At 36.1% G+C, this 9,322-nt stretch overlaps 1 non-coding gene across 1 annotated transcript; it reads right to left on the bottom strand.

Moving 5' to 3' along the window:
- Positions 1 to 8,672: 8,672 nt before the first annotated feature.
- On the bottom strand, positions 8,673 to 8,745 carry TRNAR-CCU (transfer RNA arginine (anticodon CCU)). Its single transcript has one exon. It is a non-coding gene; the product is annotated as a tRNA-Arg (tRNA).
- Positions 8,746 to 9,322: the final 577 nt, after the last annotated feature.

Raw genomic sequence — 9,322 nt, 5'->3', positions numbered from 1 at the left:
CCATGGTTCTCTTCCTCTCTTCGGGCATCCAACAACACTTGCAATGGTAGAACTTATATCGCTAGCAACGAAAGCTTCAATTTCTGCCAATATTTTGCCGGTTCGGCAATTTTCGGGCGACTTTTGGTTGTCGTTTCGATGCTTGATTTCGTGTTACCCTTGAGTGATGTGCCAATTTCCCCCCGAAATATTGCGACATTTCAGCGACATAATATACCTTGGCTACAACAAAGAGAACAAGTGTAAATTAGGATTGTTCAAAAGAGAGAGATAATGAGAATCCTTGGATCGAACTACTGCTTTGATGCCATTATACGATATCAAAGAAGAAATTCTACTAGAGACAAGAGAGAGAAAAGAGAGATTGAAGAAGAGAGGAATCATATATTCTCTCCTTCCCCTATAGTACTTTATTTATAATGTAAGTTAGAGCCCTATATGATGTTCCCAGGTCTCAATTCACGTTATCATTAGGTGATTAACTCATATAAATTATCAATTTAATTAAAAGAAAAATGCAACCTATAAACCCTAACCTAGCCTAACGATTCGGTCTTGTGATTTAACAAGAAAACAGAAGCAAGAAGAAGAAGAAGAAGAAGAAGAAGAAGAAACACAGAGATGATTACGGAGTTCGGCAATATGCCTACTCTCCGGGATTCAGGTATGAATCCAATTCACTAAGTCTTGAGATGTTACAGGTTTAGGGAAAAAGAAAGAAATACAGAGAACACCTATTACAAACAACCATAGAGGCCAATACTTCCATCGAGTGGTCTTCTAGAATTACTGATCAAAAACCCCCCACCGATCTCTTCAAAGAGCCTCCAAGAATCCATCACCGCAGGTGTTCGAAGAAGAAGAAGCCATGAAAGCTCCAGAAACCTCAAAATCGCAGAACAGAGGAAAAATCCCCAAATCGTATTTGCATATATGAGAATGAGAGTGAACCAAGGATAAAGCTATACATAGCAATGAACCATCAATTGAACCAACCGGTTCAATTTCACTTAAACTGTGAAAAGTCCAGATTAACCCCCAACAATCTCCCCCTTAATCTGTACATCCAAAAATGACTATAGTGAACTGGATTACAACCGTCATCATCATCCACGTGTACCTGCACACACAAAACAAAAAAGACCACAGTACAAAGCAAAATAAAATATGCAAAATACCTAGACATATACTAACTATGCAACACTAAGGACTCCATGCAGATACACCATGCAACAAACTGCACCAGGTAGAGAAACCCTAATCATAACTCATAACTCATAACTCACTCATATAACTATGAAGAGCACACATGCACACACCAGGCAAATATCTCATAACTGAGACAAACAGAGAAAGAGTTATAAAAATTTGGGCAGCATCTCCCCTAAAACTGCAACAAATGCAAAACCTGATAAACAAACACAAACATACCTGGACATCACCACACCATAGATAAATGAAAACAAGTATACAATCTCCACAAAAGATAATAACCCACCACATAGACTTACTCATGCTAACCAAAGCATAATAAATATATGAATTAAAACAAGTAAGACTTTAAACAAGAGACAAGTATAACTTCAAGAAATCCATGGTGATATCCAAAACCAACCTAGATTAACAGAACCTCACAACATCAACAGATGAACAACATGGATCCTGACATAATTGTCAATGCCAATACAGCCCATAAATCTACAAATGCTTACAATATAAGCCAAGTCAAGTCTAAAACATATCACATGATACATAAGAGAACTTAACCAACTAGAGAAAAGAGATTTAAACAATTCAAATATAAAAAACATAACAAGTAAGCATAAATCTCTCCCCCTCAATCAGTAGATTCCAAAACTTAGGAAATTCCTAACAAATCCATGTATTTTCATTTCAAAAAAATTCTGATTTTAAAACCTTCCCCAAGGAATACAATCATGCAATCAATATGTAAACCACATAGATGCAGATATAAGACACAGAAAATGAAATGAGAAACTAGAGGCAACTGTCAACCTAAAATGCAAATACAATGCAAAAAACTTCAACATCAAGTCTTATATATCAATGCCAAGGGTATTCAAATGAAATCACAACAGAATTCATTAACAAGTCATATTTTCAAATTCAGTTGTTAAAATGCCTAAAGAAGTTGCAAATCTTTCTTTCTTCCACACTAAAGTAAAGAAAGACAACAAGTATCCAATTACCTATTAAAATAATGAAGAGAATAACTCAGGATAGCAAACATTCTAATAGCCTTACATTTAACCAACAAGATGAAAATATTCTAAACAAACCCAAATAGGCAATAACACTCCTCAATCCATCACTGGCTTACTACCACTACTCAAACCAATACCTCTTCACCCACTCACTACACATGACGGGCACAAGTCACAACTAGACACATTCAGGTCACCTAGAGTAGAAACCAAACCAGAGATAAAAGAAGTAAACTCAATAAGACTTAACAACTCTGACCAACAAGACCAGACTCAATGACCACATAAAAATCTAACTGCAAACAAGACATAATCTAACCAATAAAACTGGTGCAAGTCATCTTACCAGACAACTCAATAAATCTGACAATAACTACTCCCAAATCAATAACATACAAGCTGACAAACCATATCCCCTGAATCTCATGTGAACCCCAACCTGTGAGGACACACCCTCTTGACAACACCTATGTCAAGACCAGCACCAATGCTGAACTGGAGAACAAACCTCTCCCCCTGGAGACCAACCTCTCCAAACACTTGACAACACTGTGTCAAAAAACCAGCACTCATGCTAAACATGGAGACTATACCTCTCCAAACACCAGGGAAATACCTAATGCTATAACAAGTGAAATAGGAATTCTCATGTGTAACCAACTGTACTAAACAATCTCAACACCACCTATTACCACTCAAGCATTACAAAAAACAGTCAGACAAGTATACCAATGCCAATAAAAGCATCCATGAGAGTACAAAACAACAACAAATACATAACATGCCATCACTATCATAATTGGTCAAGAATTCTCACACAACAAGGCATATCTTAACCAATAGAAAATCAGGCATAAAACATGTTGTCTCAGATTTATGAAAATAAACAGCTTCTTTACACAAGCATAATACCTTAAAAATAAATAGACCACCTCCTTTTAACAAAGGAACAAAATAGGATTAACCAAAGTGTGCACCCAATGGAAACCCAAACACTAGGTCTTAAAACAAGGTTTATGCTAACACAGAAAGCACCTAGGTCATCAAAGGACCTCAAACATGTTTATTTCACCAGAATTAGGCACATTATTATTAGAAGTCTCTTCTTCTTGCAGTTTTCTCTTATATGCAAAACAATTTTTCTTAAAGTGTCCTACTTTCTTGCAAAAGAAGCATCTCTTAAGGTTTGCATCAGACTTGTTGTTCCCATTATTATTCTTATTGTTATTCTCATAACTTTCAAATACTTTTCCCTTCCCTTTGGGTCTCCCTTGTTTGTAAGAGCCTTTGCCCTTAACAAACAGATTCTCCCCACTACCCTTAGTCATACCAGAAGCCAATAGTTCGGACTCCCTATTCTTTAAGGCATCAATCAGTTGTTCTAGGGAAATGTTTTGACAAGCATACTTGATTGAGTTCTTAACAACAAGATAATCATTATGAAGTGAATTCAATAGGATAATAGACAAGTCCTGATTTTCCAATTTAGTCTTCTCCCCTGTATTGGCTAAGTCTTGAATCAACTTCTTAAATGTATCTAGGTTCTTGTCAAGGCTGATTGTAGGGTCCATCTTAAACCCATACAACCTCTCCTTCAAATAAATTTTATTACCTAGATTCTTTTTCTGATAGATTTGTTCAAGCTTATTCCAAACTTTGATAGGAGTATTGTCATCATCATCAAGACACCTGATAACCCCATTAGTGATGTTCTAGAGCATGCAACCAATGGCATTCTCCATCACTTCAGTCCTCAAGACTGGATCAATACTTTCAAAGAAAGCATCTGGGTCATCTATAGATCTTAGGAGCTTTTGCTGAGCCATTAAGGCTCGAACCTTCCTCTTCCAAATCCCAAAGTCCCCTGTCCCATCAAACTTCTCAATGTCTACCCTGGAACCCCCCCATAGGAGTATCCAAACTTAGGTAACTAGGACTCAACCCTAGACCTACTGCTCTACCAGAGCCTGTGGTAACCCCACTGACCACACTGGGAGGTGTGCCCTCCCCTGGTAGACCAAATCCCTTACTTAACTCCACTTTGACACCAGTAAATCACAACAAATCAGTATATAAGAAATAATTCAAACAATATTGATATAAACAATTCTGAGAAAGGAAGATTAAACTAATCAAGCATCAATTAATCACACTTTGTTTGCTAATATCATTCAAAACAAAAACATCAGCATTTATTTAATTAGATGTTAACACAACAGGCCAATACAAACCAAGTAAAGTGCCAATATTAACAAACTAATATAATAATGCAATTTTATAAAAATAATATATTCAACAAAATTATAAAAAATCAATGATTAATCAAGAATTAATCATCTCAGAATTATTCTTCTCATACATAGGCTTATTCCATTACACTAATTAAAATTCTTCTCAAGCATAGGACCGAATATGATCAGGGCAGCAGAAGCAGGTATATGCAAAATCAGAAAAATTAACAAATGTAAAAGCCTAAGAACCGTATGAGAACAAACATCACCTTCTAACCAGGCTAACTGGCTAACACAGGTTAACAGGGTAACAGTGGTAGAACTAAACAAAAGTCAGATTATATATATATAATCAAATCCGAACTAGCAATGGTTGAAAACTATACAGAACAAATATATATCATCAATTCTAACCAACAGATGCAGAAAAATATACACAACTGTATATAATCAAGTCCTAGCTAGAAGAGCAGCAGCCGAAGCATACACAAATTATATAATCAGAAAAAAATGATTCAATAATTTAACCTGAAATTACCTATGAAATCATATAAACCAATTAAGCATAAAACTCATAGATAATAGCAATTAGTCTCCACAGGATCACAAGAAAAAAGAAGATCACCTAACTGAAACATAGGCTGTCTCAGGCTAACAGGGAAACCTCAGCTCTGATACCAATTTGATGTTCCTAGGTCTCAATTCACGTTATCATTAGATGATTAACTCATATAAATTATCAATTGAATTAAAAGAAAAATGCAACCTATAAACCCTAAGCCTAACGATTTGGTCTTGTGATTTAACAAGAAAACAGAAGCAAGAAGAAGAAGAAGAAGAAGAAGAAGAAGAAGAAGAAACACAGAGATGATTACGGAGTTCAGCAATAAGCCTACTCTCCAGGATTCAGGTATGAATCCAATTCACTAAGTCTTGAGATGTTACAGGTTTAGGGAAAAAGAAAGAAATACAGAGAACACCTGTTACAAGCAACCATAGAGGCCAATACTTCCATCGAGTGGTCTTCTAGAATCACTGATCAAAAACCCCCCACTGATCTCTTCAAAGAGCCTCCAAGAATCCATCACCGCAGCTGTTCGAAGAAGAAGAAGCCATGAAAGCTCCAGAAACCTCAAAATCGCAGAACAGAGGAAAAATCCCCAAATCGTATTTGCATATATGAGAATGAGAGTGAACCAAGGATAAAGCTATACATAGCAATGAACCATCAATTGAACCAACCGGTTCAATTTCACTTAAACTGTGAAAAGTCCAGATTAACCCCCAACACTAAATTATTTAGGAAAGCAAATATTGATGAGAATTTCAACAAAAAATAAACATAACATATAACTCAAGATCTTCACACTTCAGCTTTGACTTGCACACTAAGTAACTTGTTGCCCAAGTTACTTCGACATGTTCATTTTGTAGCATGTTTGCCATATCTAGAAGTTTTATTTTATGTATTTTCATTTTTATTTTATTTTATTTTATTATTATTTTTTTTTTTTTTTTTTTTTTTTGTAATGCCATTTGTTTTGACTGTCCATGCATTTTATTTATTTATTTATTTATGTGTTCTTCTTAGTTTTTATACACTAAGTTGTATTTGACATGTCAGAATTCTTAGAGAAGGACTTTAGGATGGATGGGTGGTCAAAGAGTAAGAATGCAAATGTTAGGTCATCTTGGAAAGCCAAGGATCTAGGAGTAGCTCCTGCATAAGTGTGGAGGCCACAGTGATGCATGGTTATAGATCAAGGCTGTCCTTTCTCTACTTTTTAGGGGACTGATTATTTTCCCAAATGATAAGATCCAATTTTGTGAAATTTTTAGTTATGTAGTCAACAATGGCTACATGCATGATGGATCTCTGTACTTATTAGCTGTTTGGAGGGATAATTAATGGTTCGTTGATTGGGACCTAGTTAACAGACATATTTCATTCCCCTCTGTTCTTTTCTTACTTTATATTTTTATACAGTTGATTTCACTACCAGTTGCCACAGCCCCAACTTGTATGTACCCTATGCTCAGTGAAACTTACCTTTTGTGTGATGTCGCAAAAGCTATTGTGTATGAGCTTGGGGCTTCCCAAGTTGGCTGCATTACCTGTCTGGCACACTGACCTTCCTGTCCAGATATATAAGGGAGCTTTCAGTGTTCAAATACGTTGCGTCCTATCTTGAGCTTAAATCATGAGAACTGAAGTATAGAATCATGGTCCTTTCCTAGTAACACACAAATCGGTGTCAAACAATAAAACATTAGGAAAATAGGGTGTACTTGTATCATGGGATATTATTCTTCCTGGCTCATAGTGCTCGCATGCTGAATGCTTGGTCATGGGTTCAAGTCCTTAGCACAGCCTTCCGGGGAACATTGGCAAGGCTATATGTACATTTGAACCCTCCCAGACCTAGCTAGATGCTGAAGCCTTCTCCATTGGGTACAGCCATTACATAATTCTTGTTTCTGAGGTTCAAAAGCTTTTAGGTTACAAGGAAGACAGAGAACATGTTTTGAGTATGAACCTAGTTTTCAGGTCCCCTTGAAGTGTTTCTTGTTAATTATTTTTCACCTGATAATCGCTGTAGTTGGTTGTATCTTTTTCCTCTCCCTCTCTCTGCGAGGTAGAAGGACCTACCTGTGAGAAGGGAAAGGCTCCTGGCTTAACTTATGAACTAAAACTTATCTCTGATGGAAAGAGCAATTCCACTGCTTGATGGCTGTTACTTTAAATTATAAACTTACTATTCATTTTCATAAAAAAATTTAAGACAGCAAGCAGAGGCAACCAGTAACTTCGTTGATATTGTCTCTTATTACCCTGAATAGATAAAAAAATTTTACTACAGGAAACCAATGCCAAAACACCTAGGAAGTTTACTACCAAATTTCAGAGGGCCTTCTGTAGCATCATACACCACTGATAATATGAATGTGCTTGGTTACATGAGTGAAGGTCTTCAGTTTCTTGTAATATGAGGCTTTTAAGCACAATTCTTCTTCTTACTGTCAGAATGAACACTAAGAAAAAACGAACAAACACGGTAACAAACTTGGTGACGCCAAGATTTGACATGATTCACCGTTGACTTTCATTATGTGTGAGAGAATGTTAAAAGGAAGAGCTCTCAAAACATACAAAAATTGCATTACATTCTCTCTCCCAAAAAGAAGTTGAAAATCCCTGAATCTCACACTTACTTTTGCGATAAAACTTGAGGCATACAAATGGCTCTAACTGGGTAAATAGGTCAATCCATTGGTTCACTCTTTGATCTGGTACCCTAATAATAATAAACTAATAAGCTTCAAATGCTTGAAGTTGTAGTTCAATGGTTAACACAACTAAAAAAGAAGAGAGGTGTTGGACTAACTTTCATTTTTCTGAAATTTGCAAAATTGCTCAGATGATAGCACTCATAATTTTATTCACTTCTGTTGTTCTTTGTCATTTACTGGTATTCTCTGATTACATCAGCTTCTTTGTTGATGTCCATTCAATGAAATTCCTTATAAACCGTTTTCCTTTTTCTCTGCAATAGACTTATTTCAAACTTGTTGATGTACCCACCTGTAGCCAAGGACCTCCCTTCTAGATTTCTTATTAACTAAATCAAAACCATGCAGGGAGAAGGACCAGGAAGTGATCCTGAAAAATGGAGGGAGCTTTTCCTATCTGCAAAAGTTCAATAGCTAGATTTTATTGGTCTTCATCCTGAACTTCCCCAGGAAAAATGGAAATTCAAATAATCTGTACTGTGATTATAGTTGAAGGAACAACAGCTTCAACCTAATTGCAGATGGAATCATTTGTACGTGCTACGAATCTAATATGCTATGTCTTCCAGTTCTTCAGAAGCCCCAGGACATGGAGAATTTAAAGAAAGACTTGTATAGATTGGGTTAGGGTTGTATGCAGGAACAATGTACTATTCATTCATGGTTCTACTATGTTTGAAACCATATGTTATGAATCTTCCTCAACTGGAATAACCAAGATTTTTTTTCAAAAGTTCGAATTATTTGATTTAGGGTTCTTGATAGCAAGATGTGTGAGACAGGTTGATTGCAATACCAAATGAATCTAAATGGTGAGAACTAATTTATTTCCTTTACCTAACATGAACAAGATGTTCACGGAATATCCTTTAGCCTGAAGTTCTTTGTCGAACATTAACTAAAACAAAAAGATTTTTGCGTTTGACGCGCCAGGAAGGGGTCGAACCTTCGACTTTCTGCTTAGGAAACAGACGCTCTATCCACTGAGCTACAGGCGCTGCTTTGCTCAATGTATCGACGCCTAATATTTTGACTATATTATCATCCAGTAAAAGGGCCTATGGGAGTGAAAAACCTCAATTGAGTTAGAATTTCTGTTTTTTATTCCTAGGAAAGCATTCATTTATTTCACAATGGTTGTAGATGATGCATAATGTGGGATTTCAATGAAGGCTTTGTGACAGCTCAAAGCAAATTTGGGATTGGTTCTTTGGCAATTTAAGTTGAATTGAAAGCCATTAGAGATATCATCCTTCTTGGTTCCTCTTTGGGTGCAGTTGATGTACAAATTCATTCTGATTGCTTACCTATTGTTTTGGCTCTTCAAAGTCACCAATAAGCTTTGGATTGGATGAGCTTTAGCCTAATTTTGGATATTGTTTTACAATTATGTTATTTACTTAGTAGAGTTACTTTTACTTGTATCCCTAGAGTTAGTAATGGATTTACAAACTTTCTTGCTAGGGGTACTCGTAGGTTTTCCCCTCACAAATCTTAGTGGGGTCTACCACCTTTGTTTATTGTGGACTCATTGCATTTGTATTCATCCTCGGACCTTTTATCTTTATTTTAATA

The sequence above is a fragment of the Hakea prostrata genome, chromosome 8, assembly GCF_041222555.1.
Source record: "Hakea prostrata isolate BN-2017 chromosome 8, UWA_Hpros_2, whole genome shotgun sequence".
Lineage (NCBI taxonomy): Eukaryota > Viridiplantae > Streptophyta > Magnoliopsida > Proteales > Proteaceae > Hakea > Hakea prostrata.
This window is presented reverse-complemented; position numbering and strand designations above follow the sequence as displayed.